Genomic DNA, 22,698 nt, shown 5'->3' with positions numbered 1-22,698 from the left:
GCACTTGTTTGTTCCAGATTTGGGAGACTCAACTTTTGAGACCACTACTTTTCCTTGGATCTCTGTGTTGGTTAGCTGATGATCTATTCTCTTGGTGTTGTCATAGGTTGTAGGCTTTGATGCGATTACCATGCCTTTAATTTGTGATCCTAAACCCCTAATATATCACTTGATCTTCTTATATTCAGGGATTACAAGTGCTGGATACATTACTGCTAGATCAGTAAATCTAGCGGTATAAGCTTTTATCTCTGAACCCTTCATAGTTAGGGTCCACAATTCCTGTTCCAGCTTTTGTATTTCCTCTCTAGGACAATACTCCTCTACTAGCATCATCTTTAGCTCTTCCAATTTCATGGAATTTGCAGCATCAATTCCCATTGTATTTACATGGCTGTTCCACCATGTAAGTGTTGCATCAGTAAAAGTACATGTTGCAAATCGTACTTTCCAATCATCTGGACAGAAGCTTATTTGAAAGACGGACTCTGTCTTTTCAATCCACCTGGTCAAATTAACAACACCTTCATTTCCATGTAAGCTTTTAGGTTTACAATTCATTAAGTCTTTGTAGGTACACATTCTAGCGGTTCCTACATTGCCTTCATTTCTAACTCCACCTCTTGTGACATTAGATAGAGTCGCATCGATTCTTTGAGCTATGATTTCTTCAAGTTCTATTGAACTTATTGGGGGGTTTGGTTCTGGTGGTGGTTGTTGTGGTTCTGATCGTTGGTTAGGGTTTAGCCGAGAACTATTCCTTCTAGGCATTTTGTTTTAGTTCCTATTATAAAAAAATTAGAATTTTATGAGTTTTGTTAGTCATTTAATACACGAGTACTAAATACTTCAATTATTCTTCAAAGTGTAAAACATATTTGATAACACAATGATTACTGTAATATATGCTTCATATTATTACCAGCGGTTATAACAGTTTATTTAGGCTTATAAGAGAAAAGTTTCTATAAACATTGCAAAATTTGCAAGGTTTTCTACATCCTTGCGATAAATGTTACTCTTCTTGCCTTAACTAGTCTGATTTTTCTATTTACACAACCACTAGTTTTAGCTTATCTACCAGAAACCTAAGTGATGATCTAGCACGTTAGAGACATTAACCACTTGCTCCTCAAGTGCTCGAGTTCTCTACTCAAGACTTCCTGTGCGTTCTTCATTTCTTGAGGTTTGATTGTAGAGCTCTAACTTTGCAATCCTTGCATCGTGAGTAATCATGTCGTTATAAGCGAAATTTATACGATGATGGACATCCATCACCGATTCCTGATCTTGCGTCCTTTCTCCTTGTAGCCTTCGTACTCTTCCGGAGAGATGAGTAGCCCTTCCTTCGACAATTTCCATCTTATCTTCAATTTTCACACTTTTCTCAAACAATTGAGATAAAGTGTTAACTTCAGAAGAATGTGGGGTATGTGGTCGAGATGATTAACCAGTCTCATACATCTTAGCAGCTCTTTCTTCTGCCACCCACCTATCAACGGTTTGTGCTATCCGTGCAGGTTCATTTTGAACTCTATGACTTCCTGAAGATGTCGCCTTCTGATTCTTCTTAATCTTTTGCCATATCGGTATGGATTTACGTGTCGTGTGTTTCATTTTTGCTCCTCCAGGAACTTGACGGTAAAGAGTGTTCATTGGTGGTAAAGATGATGCCACCGATTCTGTCTCCTCTATTGGTTCGCTCTCTTCCATTGGTTCACTCTCTTTCCATTCGTTGGAAGGTAAAGGTGCTCCATAGTCAGAAGGTATTGGATGAAAGCAGGTTGGATTTATAGGGTAGTAAGGATCGCCTACCAACATGGGGAATGAAACTTCCTCTTCTTCATCAGTATCCTCGATGATTATCCATTCTCCTGATTGTGTATGTCGAATTCCTATACATTTTCGATCACCAAGAGTTTAGTCTATCAAATATTACTCCCAAATTAAATAGTTTATATGATCTGGTCATAATAAAATGTAGTTGCGCACCTACACCTAGTTGTGATAGGATATACAGACATATAAACTTTAGTTGGAATATTTGATCTAAATCCTTGAGATCAAAAACATTCCGGGTATTAAGGTGTATTCTCATCGCGGGTCTGAGTCTTTATATATGACTCTATATTCTTATTTTATGTATTCACGCTTTAATTATTCTTTGTTACTTCAATACTATCTGATAAGGCACCGACCAGTCAGGACAGACGAAAGGGCAGGATCATTTTAGCATATAGTCGTTCTGGAACCCAACAACCCAAATCGACATGTCTATCTTGTCACCGCTCCCGTAAGTAGTCCTTCGGTAGAATAATTAATAATACTTTTTATTATACGCTAAGGGATATACCTAAACCTAATAAAGTAAGCCCGAAACTATAGATGTGCTTTCCTAAGAAAGTACTAGTTCACTATAGTTAATAGCTCAGATACCAATTTTGTCACACCCCGTCCGTCGGCGAAAACACTAGGTGGTGTAACGTCATTCTTCGTATCACAGTTATATAACATACATTGAAAAGTACTAAAGAAAATACATACCTTTATTGATGATTGAAAGTTACATTACTGTTTTTCTAGAACCTATTACATAATATCCTACTATTGTATACTTCTTAATGAACAGAAAGGTAATAGTAACACTTCTCTTGTTCGAATACATACCAACTTTTCAAGTTCCTGAAAACAAATGCATTTTAAAATACGTCAACATAAAGTTGGTGAGTTCACAGGTTTTGACTCCATATGAAAATAATACTTTTCCTAAGTTCAAAAGTTTAGTTTTTGAAAGTATCATTTTGACGCTCCAACATTTAGTATATATATTAGGTATAATAATCTAGTTATCAAATAAGTGTTATACCTAATAGTTCTTTGAACCTACGGTATAAGTAGGGGAAAACTTATACTTAACATTAATACTTGTATACGACAAAGTATAATGTTTCTAAAAATTTGCTAACATGAGCCTGTAACCGCTGCTACGACCTAATACCTCTGATAAAACACACTCATGATTTCCATGAGAAACAACACACTCATGATTTCCATGAGAAACAACACCGCACGCTTCATCGACGCCGGAACAATGACAAGTAAAAGGATAGTTTGTCACTAGCTTATGGTTGACTGTAGCTAGCAATCACGAGTGGGGTTGTAAACCCGTATACTAATTATACACGACTTCCTCGTTCACACGGGATTAACGGTTACAGTTCAGAGGATTTCCGCTAAGATCCCCAATCTTAGTTGATGAATACAATTACTCATGTAGACTTCGACGACTTCCTATAGCTCTAACAACAATAGCATTTTTGTATCTAAAAACCTAAGTTATTAGACTATGCTTTTAAACATTACTCCTAAGTTCGTATTACTGTAGGTAGCACAACAGCTATATCTTGAGGAAAAACCAGGATTGATCTTAACATAAAACCAACAATAACAATATATAACATTCAAAGTTTTATCTTGTCATAAAACCAACAATAACAACCTATAACATACCAAGTTTTATCTTGACATAAAACCCATAATAGCAACATACTTTTTAACATATAGAACTTCCGAATATAACTTCGGAACTATATCGCACACAACATATACATAGAATCCTAAGTATAACTCAAGATCTACATTAGTACAAGAACATGCTAACAAGTTGATAATAGTTGTATATATTCAAAATATTATATTTACAACAACAGTATCCTAGTTAATATAACTATCTACTTTGATACTAATATACTATCATATAAACATAATAATAACGTATATACAATATTTAGCATGTGTTTTCCCTCGAAAGTATTAGAAAGTAGGGTCGGGAAACTCACCCTAGTAGAGTGATTTTATGTAATCTAAGCAGAAACGGTCAGCGGTACGAGTTCTTTGGGCTCGAGATGCAAGAGGGCTTCAGCAAATCATAGAAAGTAAATAAGTTCAGGTGTAGCAATAGCTGAAGTCAGACCTGCTACTTATAGGAAGGTTTTTGGCCTCTCACGGTGTGACTTGCCATTTGTGTCCTTAGCTTCGGAAGGTGGCCATATGACTCCTCACGTTGTTAAATATCATTGTTCACGTCGTGAGCTTAGATATTATCCCTTTGTAGCCTCGTCACGCACCTTCTAGGTCCGAAATGTGCCAATTTGACTCCTCAAGTCGAGATTTTTTATGCTCACGTCGTGAGTTCAGTCGAATTAGGTTTTCTGACAGCTGTATCTTCGGAAGGTCGTAACTTTTGCATACGAACTTCGTTTTTGACATTCTTTATATCCACGCGTAGGTATTTACGAGTACTATAACTATCTTTTAGACTCCAATAACCAATTATTAGTCTATTTTAAATTCCTATTATTATAAAGATTTATAGTGTTCGGTTTATCATAACTTCTTCATGCGAAGTCAGATTTAGACGTTCTCTATATTTTGGAATCGTATAGACGTATACTTTGAGTTGTATCATAAAGAAAGTTCATATTTGTATTAGAATTTATCATGAACTACATAGTAAGTTTATCACCTTACTAGTTTACAAAATCACATTACATGATTGGTATAATTGCATGTGATTGTCTATTGACCTATTTTGACTGGTGTTACAAAGATTCTTATAACTCACATAATAACCCCAACCATAGAAACCCTCTTAGAAAAGGCAGAAGATCCTAAGCATCCAACAAGCATAACAATTATTGAAAATCCTGACCCTAGGATCCTTCGTCAAACGGATCCCAATGAACAGGATCCTCAAAGAAGTCTGCGATCATGGACCCGACCCATTATGGAATATCTCCAAAATGACACGATCCCGACAGGAGAAAAAAGTGAAACAGCATTCAGGATGAGAGTCTCAAGATTCGTGTTAATCCAAGGTAAACTTTACAAAAAATATGTGGCACGTCCATACCTAAGATGCTTGAAAGATCCTGAAGCTGCAGAATTCTTAAAGGATATACATGAAGGAGATCGTGGCAATTGATGGGTTTTGAGCGTTCTAACACTTCCTAAGTGTACATGCAACCCTAATAACCTTGAATCTATGTTTTCACTATATACATGCAAATTTATTTTTCAACGTTATTTCCTAACTAGCATGGCATGGGGATTACATAAAACATAAAAACTAGTAGAAATGCATACCTTGTTGTTGCTTGGATTCCTTCAAGACTTTGTGAGCCTAGCACCCCAAATGTTGTGCCTCAAATGCTTCACACAACACCACAAGACTTGGAATAACTTGAGAGAATACTTCTAGCACTCAAAATTGGTTATGCCCTCTCTAGTAACACTAGGTCCACTAGGTCATCATTTTGCTAGCCATAGGGTTCCTTTTATAGTGTTGTCACAATTAGGGTTTACACATGAATGCCCTTAATTGTCATGACTCTTGATTTCTCATGACCCATGGGTTTGTAACTCCCATGGACTATCCATGGAGCTCCATATGGTTATAACCAAACCCATAAACCATGGATCATTAATCCACCATAAAAGAATTGATGATTGTCATAATCAACCCTGTATATTTAATTAGTCTCACTTTGATCACCAAATTAATACTAGATTAATACTTGATCAATACTAATTAAATAATACTATTATTAATATATTAGAACTTATAATATATTAATAATCATAAGTGCCTTATTCTCTCATTTAGTCTATCCAAGTATTGCAATGCCATGCAACCCAAATGGACCATGCCGGGTCGGGTCAAGTACATACCAAACAAAGTTATGGACTTAGACACTATATCCAACAGTCTCCCACTTGGATAAGTCTAATAACTATATTTGCAAATATGACTTCAAAATCAGACTAGCAATCGTAGCTCTTTCAAAGTCTCTCGGAACTGAGATGATGATGATACGCCATTTAAGATAAGTGATCATATAATCCTCTATTCTCATGATATCAGTCGGACAAACACATGGAACATGGTCTTACTTATCGTCCATCATTTGTTTCTCGATCTCTGATTTGTTTCGACATAGAACTAAATTGAACACATCAATTAGGTTCTGACCGGCCCCAGTACATAGGTCAAAAACCAAATCATCGAGGGGCCCAGATATCGCTTCTATTTCTAGAAGGAACAGATAAACTTCGACTGATATGCTTGAACTAACTACTTGTTGAATTATTCACAAAGGCACGTTTTATGACATCGAGTTACCAATGCGTTTTCGTGCAATCAATGAATAACCAACTCATAGTCAACAACTCATATCTCTAGGTTTGAAGATTTATATGATATTACCGTCTCACGATCACTCGAGATAAATTCCATGAAGTGATGCAAGTGAGCATGGGTTGGATCCAATACTCAGCCCTTATGAGTACTCATGAATGTTGTAGCAACCATTGCATTGTCCAAAGCACTTTCAGACAAATCATACAAGCCAAATTCATGACAGTCTTAAATCAATACTTACTTCCAAAGTTTGACTGACTGTGGATGGTTTGAATAATAACATAATTATTCTGGAAGTAAAAACATGCAAAATTGAAACATAGTAAACAATCAACACAAGATAGTAACACCTTACTCATAAATAAATAACAACTTTTATTTATCATCAAATGTCAATTACATTTTACAATCAGGAATCTAATTATTGAAACTAATATCATCCTTCAGCCTAATGCGCCTCGCATGCTGTAAATGCTTAACCCTGCTCAGTCCCTTCGTGAGGGGATCTGCCGGGTTCTCATCTGATGATACCCTCTTAGCCACGAGGAGTCCTTCTTCTATTCGATGTCTGATGAAATGGTATTTTCTGTCAATGTGCCTAGATCTCCCGTGATCTCTCGGTTCCTTAGCCAAAGCAACCGCACTTTCATTGTCACAAAAAATTTCCATTGCCTCCTTTATAGCTGGTACAACTCCAAGGTCTCCGATGAAGTTCTTTAGCCATATCGCCTCCTTAGCTGCTTCACTTGCTGCTATGTACTCTGATTCACAAGTAGAATCAGCTACTGTCTCCTGCTTGGAACTTTTCCAAGTAATTGCCCCTCCATTTAGGATAAAGACCCAGCCTGACTGAGAGCGGAAATTATCCCTATCAGTCTGGAAGCTAGCATCGCTATATCCTTCCACTCTCAAGTCATCACTGCCTCCGAGGGTAAGGACCCAATACTTAGTCCTCCGCAGATACTTGAGAATGTTCTTTACCGCTGTCCAGTGTGCCTTTCCAAGGTTCCCTTGATATCTACTGACCATGCTCAAAGAAAAGGCCACATCAGGGCGAGTACAAGTCATAGCATACATGATCGAGCCCACAGCGGAAGCATATGGTATATGACTCATTTCAGCTATCTCAGCCTCTGTACTCGGACTCTGAGTTTTACTCAGCTTGGCATTACTCTGGATTGGTAATTCTCCTTTCTTGGAATCTTGCATACTGAACCTCTTCAGCACCTTATCCAAGTAAGTACTTTGACTAAGTCCAATTAGTCTCTTACTCATATCTCTCAATATCCTTATCCCTAGGATATAGGCAGCTTCCCCAAGGTCCTTTACAGCGAAACACTTCCCAAGCCAGGACTTAACCTCCTGCAAGGTTGGGATGTCGTTTCCTATGAGAAGTATGTCATCCACATACAACACCAAGAAGCTAACTATGCTCCCACTAGCCCTGACATACACACAAGACTCATCCTCACTCCTAGAAAAGCCAAACTCTTTGACTTTCTCATCAAAGCAAAGATTCCATCTGCGAGATGCTTGTTTCAATCCATAAATGGATTTATCAAGCTTACACACTCTATTAGGGTATCTTGTATCGACAAAACCCTCTGGTTGAGCCATGTAAACATCCTCAGCCAACGTTCCATTAAGGAAAGCGGTTTTGACATCCATTTGCCATATTTCATAATCATGAAATGCAGCTATGGCTAACAATACTCTAATAGACTTAATCTTAGCTACTGGTGAGAAGGTCTCATCATAGTCAACTCCTGGAGTTTGAGTAAAGCCCTTCGCAACCAATCGCGCTTTGTAAGTATGTATCTTCCCATCCATGTCGGTCTTCTTCTTGAAGATCCATTTGCACCCAATTGTCTTACGACCTGGTACATTGTCAACCAAGTTCCAAACTCGATTGTCATACATGGACTGAATCTTGCTGTCCATAGCCTCCTTCCATTTAGCAGACTCAGGGCCTGCCATTGCTTCCCTGTAATTATTAGGTTCATCCAAATCTATTAGTGTACTATCACTAATAAATGTATCACCTTCAGTGGTGATGTGATAACCATAATAAAAATCAGGTGTGTTCCTCACCCTAGTGGAACGTCTTGGAGGTACAGACTCATCTATCAGATCAACAGGAGTTTCCTCCTCAGGTTGGTCGATAGCATTTGAGGTTCCTTCACCACTTGACTCTCGAAGCTCTTCAAGGTCAATTTGCCTCCCACTGTCCCCTTGGCTTATGCATTATCTCTCATGAAAGACTCCTCTTCTTGCTACAAAGACCACATTATCACTGGGTCTGTAGAAGAGGTAACCAAAGGATCTCTGTGGGTAGGCGATGAAAATACACCTCTCACTTCGAGGTTCAAGCTTATCATGAGTCTCACGCCTCACGAAAGCTTCACAACCCCAAATTTTGATGTGGTCCAAATTGGGAACTTTCCCAGTCCACATCTCGTGAGGTGTTATGGCAACCTTTTTAGTAGGGACTAGATTAAGGATATGGGCGGCAGTCTCTAAGGCATACCCCCAGAAAGAGATTGGTAACGAAGCTCGACTCATCATGGAACGAACCATATCCAACAAGGTTCGATTGCGCCTCTCAGCTACACCATTCAACTATGGTGTTCTGGGAGGTGTCAATTGTGAGACAATCCCACATTCCTTAAGATAGTCAAGGAACTCAATGCTAAGATACTCTCCTCCCCGGTCGGATCGGAGCATCTTGATGTTCCTGCCCAATTGATTCTCCACTTCCTGCTTAAACTCTTTGATCTTTTCAAAGGTTTCTGACTTATGCTTGATTAAGTAAATATATCCATATCTACTGTAATCATCAGTAAAAGTCACATAATAGCGATTAGCATCCCTTGTAGCAACTCTGAAAGGCCCACACACATCCGTGTGTACAAGGTCCAACAAACCTTCACCCCTATCACAAGTACCTGTGAAGGGTGACTTTGTCATTTTTCCAAGTAAACAAGACTCGCAACTATCATCTGACTTGAGGTCAAATGATTCCAAGACTCCAGCCTTTTGGAGTTGGCCTATGCGCTTCTTGTTAACATGTCCAAGACGACAATGCCACAAGGATGCTTTATCCAAGCTATCTGAAGAATCAATATACAACACATTATTTCCTAGATTGTCTACAACATTCACGGCTTCATATACACCATCAGAAGGTAATGCTTTAAAGTAAAATACATCATTGTAATAAACATTAATAGCACCATTTTTATTATCAAATGAAAATGAAAAACCTTGTTTGTACAAGCCATGAAAAGAAATAATATTTCTCGCCATTTCGGGCGAGTAACAACACTTATTCAAATCTAACATTAACCCATTATTAAGCAATAAAGAATAAACTCCTATCTTGGTAACAGGTGATGCTTTCCTGTTGCCCATGACTAAGTTTATCTTCCCATGCTCCACTTGCTCACTTCTTCTTAGTGCCTACAAATCAGTACAAATGTGAATACCACAACCTGTATCAAGCACCCAAGAATTAGCATTAGGTGAGTTATTAGACAATATTCTGTAAATACCTGCATGGGTGGGTTTAACCTTCCCATCCTTTACATCTTGCAGATATTTAGGGCAGCTTCGCTAGAAGAGTCCCTTATCCTGGCAATAGAAGCACTGTGCTTCCTTTGGGTTTGAAGAAGGAGTAATGGGACCTTTCTTTGTCCCACTTGAAGAGGAACCATCAAGAGTCTTACCCTTGGTACCCTTCGAAGGGCTTTTCCTCTTCTTACCCTTTCCTTGCCCAATAGCCAGAACAGGGGCTGTTGAAGGAGTAGAAGTAGCAACCGCTTTACCCTTAAGGCCATTTTCAGCTGTCCTTAAGAGTCCTTGAAGTTTGCTAAGTGTGACTTCCTCCTTGTTCATATGATAAGTCATACGAAACTGATCATAACTTGGAGGTAAGGAATGGAGAATGATGTCAATCGCCATTTCCTCAGGAAAGTCAACATTTAGCTTCAGCAACCGGTCAACGAACCTTTGCATCTTCTGCAAGTGACCGGTGATGGGTTCAACATCCTTCATCCTTGCGGTTATCATGGAGGAGATGATTTCATACCTCTCCTGACGAGCGCTCTGATGGTACCTTTCCATCAGATCCAGGTGCATCTCATAGGGGTAGAAATCTTCATAGGATTTTTGAAGTTCAGGAGTCATGGTGGCCATCATGATGCATGCTACTTTAGTAGCATCCTTTTCATGTGCAACAAACTCCACAAACTCTTTAGGAGTAGCAGTGGCTTCATTCACAACCTTAAGCTCCCTATCGAGGACATATTCTTTGTCCTCATAGCGGGTAATCATTCTGATGTTTCTGATCCACTCATTGAAATTGGATCCATCAAAAATGACCTTACCACAGAAGTTCATAAGGGAAAAGGAGCCTGTTGGGTTTGAGCCAGAAGCATTGTTGGAAGACATCTGAAAGGAAAGAAAGACAAGTTTCATTAGATTAGGAATCCTTAATAATTCACCCAAATGAAATATTAAGGCTAGGATCCAACAAACTATTTATAGTTGGAAGAGGGATGCCGTAATCCATACTATAAAATATTTGAAGGTAGGTAAATGACGATTTACCAATTTCCACCATAAGAACGAAATATTTTATTATTAAGTTTTATTGGTTTTGAAACTCCTAGATCTTTTGAGATACATTGAACTTTTCAATGGCATGTTTGAATCTCGATTGTGCCCTCTCAAGTTTGTGACTGGGATGCCGAGGATCACAAACAAGGTGTGAATAACCATACAAATTGACTTGGTACCCTCAACAATATTACCTAATCGATGTGCCGGTTAACCACACACGCTCCACCGATCTATAATAAGGTCAAGTTACCCTTTTGCCACTCTTACTAGTCCATGTTAGTGTGCCGGTTAACCACACACGCTCCACTAACGACTTCGTAAGGTACAAAGTGTAATTTTATGGGCTAGCACCAATTTCACATTTTCCTAAAGTAACTAAGATTGGGAATTTATAATGTATAGTTACTTTATAATTCATTATACTTTTAACGAGTATTTAAAGTTGTATCCTACCCGTTCGGCTAACGACCCTCCACCGATCAAGGAAGCGGTGGGTGAGAGTGGACACCCATTAAGTCACCATTTTATAGGCAACAACCTTATACCCCCTTATAGACCGGCTTCGTGAATGAGGCCTACTAATGGTAAGAATGACATATTCTTATACATATCTATATAATAAAATTATAATAATAGTATACGTGTTGATTTTTAAACCTTTTAAAAATCTAAGGTTTTATTTGGCATTAAAGTATTAAAGTGTAAGACTTTTCAAATTCCAAAACTTGAGGGAAAGATTTGAAACTATTCCAAGTCTCTTCAATTCGTAACTTATGAGTTTTAATGATTCATAAAAATGAAGGCTCTTCATTTTATGAAACCTCTTTAGTTCTTTAATCATAATTAAAAGAAGTGACTCTTGGTTATCCATAACTTGAGGACAAGTTATGGACACCATCATTTCCATTAAGATCATGAATTAAACATACATGGAGGTTACATATAATTCCTATGATCTTCTAAAAACTCATAAGAACACAAATTCATGTCAAGCAATTTCAAGAAATCATATAACTATATACAATACTTGAAAATTGATAAAAGCCATGTAAAATGGGTTAACATAATCATTATCATTTTGAAAAACAGATTTTACAAGTCCAAAACAGATTGGGATAATGATCTTAATCCATTTCTAGCAACAAAACTCGAAAAAACTGCCCAGCACGCTCCTACTCGTCGAGTGCATTATTCTACTCGTTGAGTAGGATGAATTTGTTCATGGACTCGGCGAGTCATCCCCATGGACTCGGCGAGTCCAGTCGTCAGAGTGCAGAATTTTCGATTTTTAAGCAGTTTTGCATCAAGTATACAGAAAACAATCCTAGGCTCTGATACCACTGATGGGTTTTGAGCATTCTAACACTTCCTAAGTGTACATGCAACCCTAATAACCTTGAATCTATGTTTTCACTATATACATGCAAATTTCTTTTTCAAGGTTATTTCCTAACTAGCATGGCATGGGGATTACATAAAACATAAAAACTAGTAGAAATACATACCTTGTTGTTGCTTGGATTCCTTCAAGACTTTGTGAGCCTAGCACCCCAAATTTTGTGCCTCAAATGCTTCACACAACACCACAAGACTTGGAATAACTTGAGAGACTACTTCTAGCACTCAAAATCGGTTATGCCCTCTCTAGTAACACTAGGTCCACTAGGTCATCATTTTGCTAGCCATAGGGTTCCTTTTATAGTGTTGTCACAATTAGGGTTTATACATGAATGCCCTTAATTGTCATGACTCTTGATTTCTCATGACCCATGGGTTTGTAACTCCCATGGACTATCCATGGAGCTCCATATGGTTATAACCAAACCCATAAACCATGGATCATTAATCCACCATAAAATAATTGATGATTGTCATAATCAACCCTATATATTTAATTAGTCTCACTTTGATCACCAAATTAATACTAGATTAATACTTGATCAATACTAATTAAATAATACTATTATTAATATATTAGAACTTATAATATATTAATAATCATAAGTGCCTTATTCTCTCATTTAGTCTATCCAAGTATTGTAATGCCATGCAACCCAAATGGACCATGCCGGGTCGGGTCAAGTACATACCAAATAAAGTTATGGACTTAGACACTATATCCAACAACAATCACACCGGGGGCAGATCCTTAAGCTCCAAAATACTGAGAAAGGATACTAATGGACAACCATGAAGAAAGACTCCTTTCTATATGCTCAAAATTGTGATGCTTGCCAAAGGCACAACAACATCCTGCACCAACCGGCAGAATCTCTGCATCCTATTATCTCCCCATGGTCATTCATGAATTTGGAGATGGATATTGTAGGAAAATTGCCAGTAGCCCCAGGAGGAAAAGTCTTCATGTTGGTGATGATTGATTACTTCTCCAAATGGATCGAAGCTAAAGCCTTTGTCCAGGTGACAAACAAAGAGGTAGTATCATTTATTAACCATAATATCTTGACTAGGTTCGGGATCCCGGCTGAAATAATATGCGACAATGGATCCCAATTTATTTGCAAAAGAACAAGAGACTTTTGCACAAGCTGGGGGATGAAAATGATAGTGTCCACTCCTGTTCATCCCCAAGCTAATGGTCAAGCGTAGTCCAACAACAAAATCATAGTTAACAATTTGAAGAAAAGGCTGGACAAAAAGAAGGGAAGATGGGCAGAAGAATTTCCTCTCGTTTTATGGGCAGATAGAACCACTTCCAAAATAGCCATAGGTCAGACCCCCTATTCCTTGGTGTATGGGACAGAAGCAACAATCCCCACTGAAGTAGTGATTCCAACGGCAAGATACTTGCTGCAAGACCAAGAGAATAATGACAATATCCTAGCACAGGATCTTGACACCATTGACAAGCTTAGGGATCTTGCCAAAATACGCATTACTGCTCATCAAAAAAGAATCACCAAGGATTATAATAGGAATATAATGTTCATAAGGTTTTAAATAGGAGACTTGGTATTAAGGAAAACATTCCAAAACACCAAGGATCCTAGTGCAGGAAAATTGTCTCCCAAATGGGAATCACCATAACTTGTAGATGTTGAAGCAGGAAAATGAGCATACTAGCTAGCAACACTCGAAGGAGACGTTCTGCCAAGATCCTAAAATGTCATACACCTTAAAGCATACTACATGTAAGTAGGATCGAATGATCCACAACAAAACCAAGGTGCACATGTCCTTTACCTTAAAACTATTATTATGACTGATTTTCTCCTCGAACACATTACTAACTTAAGCATCGGAGGGGCATTAGCTAGACTAACGCCCACCCTTAGCTAACGTTTGCTATGAAGAACGACATACAGTTAAGGATCCTCAATAGTGGAGATCCTGAAACATCGGGATCCTCACAATCGGAGATCGCAGCACGTATGGATCCTCAAACTTGACACATAAAGATCCCAATACTTGGTAAACAATCATGTACACAAGCTAGAGACTGATCCTCTCTCCCACACTTAAGGGTACTTAATCCCCTCTAATGTTTAAAGAGCTAATTACCTCTTTCACACGAACTAAGGTTTATACACCTCGCTTGGACGCTTTATATGTAACTGTAGGATACAAATAAGGGGATCGTTTCATGATTCAGTGGCTTGGCAACCCTCTTATATTTGTACACAAGTTGAGATCCTTCAGGTTTATAACATTTTTATGTTATCTAGAAATTAGGATCCTACCCCAGTGACTACTCTAGGTTTATAACATTTTCATGTTATCGGGATTTTACCCTAGTAAATACATAAGGCTTATACCATTTTTATGTTATCGAGATTTTACCCCAGTAACTACTTAAGGCTTATAACATTTTCATGTTATCAAAGATTGGGATTTCGCCCCAAAAATTACACAAGACCTATAACATCTTCATGTTGTCACCCGTTGGGAATGTTCCCCAGAAAATCCGGTCAGATTGAAACATTTTAATGTTACCTACACAATGAATTATATCTCAAGTACGGATCCTCCCCATAATATAACATTAACGTGTTATCTATTTTGTCTAGGTCTATAATCCAAATAGGATTATCCTAAGGAGAAATTTCCCTTACAAGATCCAATATCTTTATTTTGAAGGATCTCTGACGGTAAGGATCCTCACCTTTAAGGATCCTCATCGACCTTCGTTGTATATTCCAAAATTCAAAGACTCATGAAGCTGAAAGAGAAACTCGAAGACAATCAGGTTCCATATTCCCTTAACTTTAAAGTTTTAAAATTAAAGATCGTAAGCTTTCTATGATCCTAAACCAATCGCTGACATATAAAACTTTCGTCACTTCGGAGTAATTCGCTATTCTGATATCTTCACAAAAGTTTTAAAAACGTATTAAAAAACTATTATGAGTTGCGAGTTAATCACTAAACTTCTAGAAGAAACTCTTAGATCGCTTAACAAAATCAATTATTGTTTAACTAACCATTATAGTTCATTTTGTTTTAAGAATCATTCACCTTTTCAGGATCTTAACCGTGCAAACACCTTAGTATTGTATTATGCAGGAAGCGGAGAAAAATGAAAATAAAATAAACCATTATATTAAAAAAAAGGCCTATAGCCTTACAAGAGTCATGCGTCAAAAGATTATGCTACCCTAATCACCTAAAAGACCTAGACCTTATCCTGGTCATCATCGCCCTACTTCTCTTTCCCCCCGGTCAGCCGAAACACATGGTCCTAACTGGTGGTAGTAGGCTTGCCAGTTAATTTGGATAATGCCCCATGCCAACCAACCATGTCCTAGGATCTTGAATTATTAAGATTCTTAGCTAGACAGATCTTGGCTTCCCAAACGGCCACTGCAACACTAACCTTTACGTCAGAGATCACTTCCTCCATCTCGCGTACGAGCTTCTCCTCCCTCTCAGCCTTTTCCCTGGTAAGCGGCTCCACCCTCCTCAGAAGATCCTCATTGGTCGTCTTCCACATCTTCTCCTGTCCCTGAAGGGCTTGTTCAACCCTCTCCGCCCGGATCTTTAGATCAGCGGAAACATGATCAGAAACCTATGATGAAAACATGATAAGTTAGCAAAAAAGAAAATGAAAAATGGAGCGAAAATGAAATCAACACTTACAGCCTGAGAGAAAGAGACCAACTTTTGGAGCGTTTCCTCAGCTCCAAGGCTCTCCAGAGATAAACCTATGGATTCAGCTGTTTTCCTCTTTCGGGATCCCAGAGTTTTCACTGTTAAATCCACGGTCGACCTCTTAGGAGGAAGAGAGGACGAACTCTTCTCCTTTTTCCCTACTAGTTGTTCTCCTGACATAGCTGTATCAAGATCAGCAAGAGTAAAGTGTGCACTAGAGCGAGTAAGGTCTGTAGTGGAGGAGCTTTCATGCGGGAGGGCTTGATCGAATCGGAAGGAACTCTCGACTTCAGATAAGGCCAAGAACCTCTCAATCCTCTTTTCTGAATCCTCGGCAATGGGAACAAGTTCCTCGAACTTGAATGCTGCAAAGAAGCAAACAAAATAAGAATAAGATTCAAGGAACAAAAGACAAAGAAGTAAAATCCTACCCTTCTTAACCCAATCTGTGGGCAAGAGATCCGCATTGGGAACGGAGTCGCCCCTCACAAAGAGGTATCTTCCTTTCCAAGCCCCATCATTGTGCTTGGTTTTCAAGATTAGAGAAGATCTGAGGGTTTTACCCTAAGAAGGAAATGAGAATTCCCAAAGGTGGTGAGATCGTCTATACAGGCAAACACAGAAAGGCCTATGTCAATACCTTTTCATTGATTTATCTGGTCGACCCAATATAGGATCCTCCAGACAATTAGCATGGTCTGGATATACAAAATCCCAATCACCTTAAAAAATTTGGAGACGATCCCGGGGAAAGGATATCTCAAGCCTAAGGAGAAAGGATACTCAGGAAAGCACACCCAAGTGGGAGAGACGAAATTGGGTTGAATCAGAGGATTAAAGGGCCTGAAAACGGCACTGGGAGGAAAAGCCCCATTGAGTCTTAGAGACTCAACGGCGTCATCTCCAAAAGAGCAGGTCTCCACATAAGAGAGGATCCCTAGTCAATAAAATGATCGTCAGGAAGGGCCAAAATGCTCTTACGAGAGACAACCATTTTTCGACCCATGGTAGAGAGATTAAAGGCTTGAAAAAAATTACCATCTAAATTACAATATACCAAAAGAAAAGTAAAGAAGAACGGATTGGAGAATATGAAACTGATCCCTCATACTTATACTGGGTCGGTGAATATGATTTCACTGCTAACGGCTACTAAACTGTAACGACCCAATTTTCAAAAGAAAATTTTCATTTTTAATTAACCAAAACACATTCCTCTAATCATGTAATCACAAATACAATTGCTTTCAATTTCATAACAACAACAATTTTTATTTTAAAACATTAGAGTGTCCCATGATAACGACTAAGAGGGAGTGCATGCCGCGCCATCAAGCCTTGCCCTTACCCGTGGGCTTAGATGTACCTGAAACAAATCCACAAACTGTAAGTTAATGCTTAGTGAGTCCCCTAGAGCATACCCCGCACACAATCCAGATAACATATAAAATTAGCTATAAAGCTACATATATCACATAAGCCATGCCTACAACATATAAGGAAGCCATGGAAACCCTCCAGGGTCTTACACCTAGTGCCACTGGAACCCCCACGTAGTCTTAACTACCTGCCATGGGAACCCCCACATGGTCTTACTGCCATGGAAACCCCCACATGCTCTTCTCTACCAAGTAAACATCATACAAACTAAACATGCAAATATACTAGGATGCCATGGAAACCTTCCAAGGTCTTATACCAAATGACACGGGAACCCCCACGTGGTCTCAGACTACTGCCACGGGAACCCCTCCTCCCCCGGGGGTCTTCTATACAAATGCCATACTAACATACGCATAATCAATAGACAATCCACATATCATAAATTGGGTCGGTCTTGGTGCCTTAGACCCATTGGTATGGTGAGAAGACTCACCTCTCGAATTCTGAACTGACAAGCTAAGCTCAGACGTATTCCATGCACTGCTTCTCCTCAACTAACTATGACCAACATATGATTAACTTGTCATAATCCCAGAATACCATAATACCCTCAAAGTCAGCCCTGGTCAACCATGATCATAGTCAAAGTCAACAGTCAGTGTCAATAGTCCATGTTGACCTCAACTCATCAAGTTCCTCTCGAGTCCATTCCTCTAAATCATGCACCAATTCGCCGAGTCACCATGCTGACTCGTCGAGTTCAACAATTGTTCAGAAAACTAATGTCCGTTCAGACCAAAATCCTAATCCTTCACTGCTCTCATCCAGAAACTCAGAAATAGGCAACCCTACCCCGACTCGTCGAGTCAGCTAAGGGACTCGACGAGCTCCTTCAGTCCCTTTCAACTTTAGCCCTTTTTAGTGGGATCTAAGGTTCCAAACTCCATATCCAAACTCCGTTAGTGTAGATACCACGTAATGTTGCAAAGTTTACGTGCATGTAAGGCCCTTCAAGGCTAAAACTTTGAAAGTAGGCTCCTTACAAGGTTTTTGTGCATGGAAAGGGGCTAAGCTACAAAAACTGAGCATCTTTATGTCAATTAGGACCTAGAGAGGTCCAGATCTGGATCCATATCCTTGTGATAACTCCAGATCAGAGTTTTATTCCATTATACACCCAAAATGATCATTTACTTCCAAGAAAAGGGATCTAATCAACTAGAGATCAAGGTGATGACTTTATACCTCAAGATGATGGTCAATACAGAGTAGATGTCGGATCTACTGCTTCTCTCCTTGATCCTTCCTATTCAAGCTCTAGAATCCTTCACAAATACCCCAAAATTGCCTACAAAACCTCTTACTCTCACTCAAGAAGGTACAAGTTCGAATTAGGGTTTTCTCTGGCTAATAGGGTGATTAAGGAGGCCACAAGAGGCAGATTATGTTCTTTAAATAGGGTGCAAAGCCTAAGAATTAGGGTTTCTCTTTACATCTCCTACTCGTCGATTTGGGGCCTTCAGACTCGTTAAGTAGAACCCAAACCCCGCGCCCTCATAATAATCTCTACTCGACAAGTTGGAGCACCCCAACTTGCCGAGTCCATGCACAAAACTCTAAAAATTATATAAATTAATCAATACCTGGAACAGGTGTTACAAGTCTCCCCCACTTGAACTAGACTTCGGCTCCCAAGTCCACTCGGAGCCCCTGCGGTGTTGCCATTGCACCTTTACCAACTTCACTTCCTTGTTCCAAACAACCTTGGTCTTCCTATCTAAGATTGCAACCAGCCTCTCAATGTAGTTCAGGCTCTCATCCACCTGAATGTCATCCAGAGAAACAACTACGGCCTCGTCGGTGACACACTTCCGAAGCTGGGACACATGGAAGGTGTTGTGAATCTGGCTCAGCTCATCCGACAGATCCAAGCAATAGGCAACCTTGCCCACCCGGGCCGTAATCCTGAACGATCGTTTATATTGGGGCCCTAGCTTGCCCCTCTTTCAAAACCGGATGATTCCCTTCCATGGGGTCACCTTTAGTAACACAAAGTCCCCCAACTGGAACTCTAGATCCGATCGCCGTCGGTCAGCATAACTTTTCTGATGGCTCTGCGCGACCCGCAGCCGGTCGCGCACCGACTGAATCAGCCCGGTACTCTTGAGCAGTACTTCAGTTCTCCCCGTGACCTGGTGTCCAACTGAAGGGTTTTGAGCATTCTAACACCCCTATTGTCACACCCCTAAACCGCAACGGCGAAAACGTTCGGGGGCAGAGGACGTCATGCTCACTATCATAACCATAGTGAAGAAAGCACATACAATCATCATAAATATAATTTAAAAGGTTACATCGTTGCAAAAATACATGTTTCCAAATAAATTACATATGATGTCAAAATAGTTCAAAAGATACATGCGCCTTAGCGTCTTGCCTTCAAAAATCTTGTGGTTTCCTGTATTACTGATTACCTGAGAATACAAGTTGTTTTTGAAAGAGTATCAACATTAAAGCTGGTGAGTTCATAAGCAATTTAAGAATGAAAAATGAATGGATGTTGTTCCTTAAAGTTTGTTACATGTTTGTTTCCAGAAAATCCCATATTTTCTAAAAGGTTTGTTGTAGTCTTAACTGAACCAAAACTTAGTATATGTAAGTAAATCCGCATACATAGGTGTGGTTTTATATTTAAATAAAACTCCGTTTTGTGAAAGCCCTTAAATCCTCGTGAACTGTGTATTTTGTTAAGTCCCCATGTGAGATGTTATAATCATGCTAAAAATCGAAGGCCTCGTACTCGACGTTCTTCAAGCGTCAGAATGTTAGGACACTTGTCACCCCAGACCTGCCGGTCTAGCTATTGCAAGCAGCTTAGGTGTGGATTTGTCAGACCCAATATAGATCTATACACAACTATCACGCTCTCCCTACAAGAGATTCTGGCTATAACTACAGGACTTTTCTATTGTACTTAAGAGCACCCTGAAGGTGAATGTCTGACAAATTTATTCATTAACAATTTCACGTAGTTTGTAATGAAATACTTGTTTTGTAAATCAATTGTATTACTGTTTCTTTGTTAAACGAGGTGTTCAAACTATACCTATTATAGTTTATCAGTAGTGTGTTATGATTTGAATGAAACCTTGTTATGCATGTATTTGTATTTCAATATAATGACATTGAAAATACTAAGTATAAAATCTTACACACCTTGCTCAATATGTTACAAGGTGTGAATAACTCTTAAACTTGTTTTGATAGTTTTACCCTTAACTGTCAATATTTTAGAGTATTTATAGAAAAATTATTGTAAGTTGAGAACTGAATCCGTAAACTCGAAGAGTTTGAAAAAAGAGTCTACTATGTTCACAAATTTTCCTATAATTTTTGGTGGTCTCAAACCAGTGTGAAAATGTTCATCTTCACAACCTGGTCTGATTTTGTTGCTGCAGTGATAGACAGTTTTGTACAAATCACCATAAATTGTAGAAACATCGTATGGAGATGTGCAAGTAGCCATTTTAAAGGTATAAACGTGAACTATTTGCATATTAATCAGTTTTGAAAAATATTAAGTTTAAGTTGGGTAAAACAGTTCGTGAATAGGTCACAACTTTGCTGTTGTAAGCTGTCAACTTAAGTTTCAAATACGTTTTAGTGTTTTAACTTGTATTCCCCCCCTAAAAACTAAAGAAAACTGGAAAATGTAGAGGTATGAACTCACCTTGAGTGATTTCTTGAAGAGTGGAAGGTCGAAGGCGAGGAGTATCAAGTCAAGAACACTTGATGAACACGTGAAAGTTTGGATGATCCTAAGAACGATTTTTTCTGTTAAGATGATTCAAGGATGTTATGAAAACCTGGAATAACAATTGAGTTTAGATGAAATGCTTACCAAAAAGTGAAGGAATAGCTCAAGAACTCATTCAAAAAGTGGCTGCAAGTAGAGAGAAAAAGAGGTTCTCTTGATGGTTTGAGAAGTGTATAAGTTTGGAATGATCAAGGTGAACCAAGAAATCCTCGAGGGATTTCTTTATATAGATGTTGTTGGAGCAATTTGCAAAGTTGAAAGGATGTTTGCATTGGTTTGTGTGATGTGGATAGGGTTCGACTAATGAGAAGATGACACATGGAGACAAGTGGGCACACTTGACCCACTTGTGGTGTAGAATACTCTTCTTAATCTAAAATAATGATTTATAATTAATAAATCCTTGAGATATGAATAAAATATGGGTTTAGGAAGTTTAAAATGATAAAACATGAATTTGGTGAAAAATTCCCGTCAAAAACGTCAAAAACGGGCTTAAGAGGCGAAAGTGGTTGAAAACCGGACAATAGGAGCGAACCTGCGAGGTTCGGTCCTTAGGAGATGAGGACCGATAGTAGGGAGAAGAAGGAACCGAAGGGAAGGCTCGGGTACGAAGGGTGGGTCTCGGGTTCGAAGGTGAGAGGGGACCAAAATGGACCGAGGGCTCGGTTTATTTCGGGTGTATTTGAGCTTCGGTCCTGCCGACTTTGGTCCAAATGAGGTTCGGTCTCGGATGCTATGTTCGGTTCAGAAGGGGCTAAGTTCGATCCTGAAAGGCGACCTTCGGTTCTATGCAGGTTCGGCTCTAAGAGGTTCTCCTATAAGAGGGTTCGGTTCCTAAGAAGGGTTTCGGCCCTAATTAGCTGTTTTTCAATATAACTCCCCGATTCAAGCGATTTTTGGCCAGATTAAGGGTCAGAATGACCCGGTTGACTATAAAAAGTTGAGAGAGATTTTGAGAGAGATTTGGGAGAGATTTAATTTTAGCCATTATTATTATATAATCTCGCAATGCAAGGTTCGTGAACCCCGTTATGCTTCGTTTGTGATTGTTTTAAGTCCCCAAAAGGGTCCATAGTCGCGTTTTGATGCGTTTAACTCTCTTCTTAGGGTTGTACATTGCTAAACACATAAAATATCTGAAACGCTTGAATTCTTGGCATACCAATGCACATTTTTATAGAATAACTTTTATCATGCAAGTCCTAGTTAAGTTTGACCGGTTTGACTTGTTGACTTTGACTTTGACTTGTTGACTTTGACTTTGACTTGAATTTGACGGTTGTCACGCCTATGGTGTACATGTAACCCTAGAAACCTTGGATCTATGTTTTACTAAGATACATGCAAAATTGATTTTCCAAGGTTCTTCAACTATCTAGCATAGCATGGGGAACTTTTAAACATAAATGCTAGAAAAAGAACATACCTTTTGTAGTTTGGATTCCTTGAGAACCTTATGAGCCTAGCGCCTCAAGTCTGATGCCTCAAATGTCTCACACAACACCACAACACTTGGAATGACCTTGAGAGTAGTTCACTTACACCTCAAAATCGGCTTGCCCTCTTT

The sequence above is a fragment of the Lactuca virosa genome, chromosome 5, assembly GCF_052849685.1.
Source record: "Lactuca virosa cultivar CGN04683 chromosome 5, Lactuca_virosa_CGN04683_v6, whole genome shotgun sequence".
Lineage (NCBI taxonomy): Eukaryota > Viridiplantae > Streptophyta > Magnoliopsida > Asterales > Asteraceae > Lactuca > Lactuca virosa.
Note: the sequence above shows the minus strand (reverse complement) of the source record.